Source organism: Pollachius pollachius, assembly GCF_949987615.1.
Source record: "Pollachius pollachius genome assembly, chromosome: 1".
NCBI lineage: Eukaryota > Metazoa > Chordata > Actinopteri > Gadiformes > Gadidae > Pollachius > Pollachius pollachius.
In genome coordinates this window covers 10,270,609-10,270,870 of record NC_136934.1, presented here as the reverse complement: position 1 = coordinate 10,270,870, position 262 = coordinate 10,270,609, and positions in this window count along the sequence as shown.

Below are 262 nucleotides of genomic sequence, written 5' to 3'. Positions count from 1 at the left end.
CCAAACAGGCGGAGAGGGAAATTGAATTGTGCATGTTTTATTATTTGAGCGGTGCAGGACTGTAGCCTAGCGCGCTCCTTTGTAATGGCGTAATGTATATTTCATTACCGACTAATGGGCTCCATTAGCAGTGGCTCCTCCCAGACATTCAACACTTATTGTTTCATGGCCCAGAAGGAAGAAAGGACAGGGGAGGAGGAAAAAGTCAGGAGAGGGCTTGAAGGGGAAAAAGGAGGAAGACTGACGATGAAGAGGAGCGGGA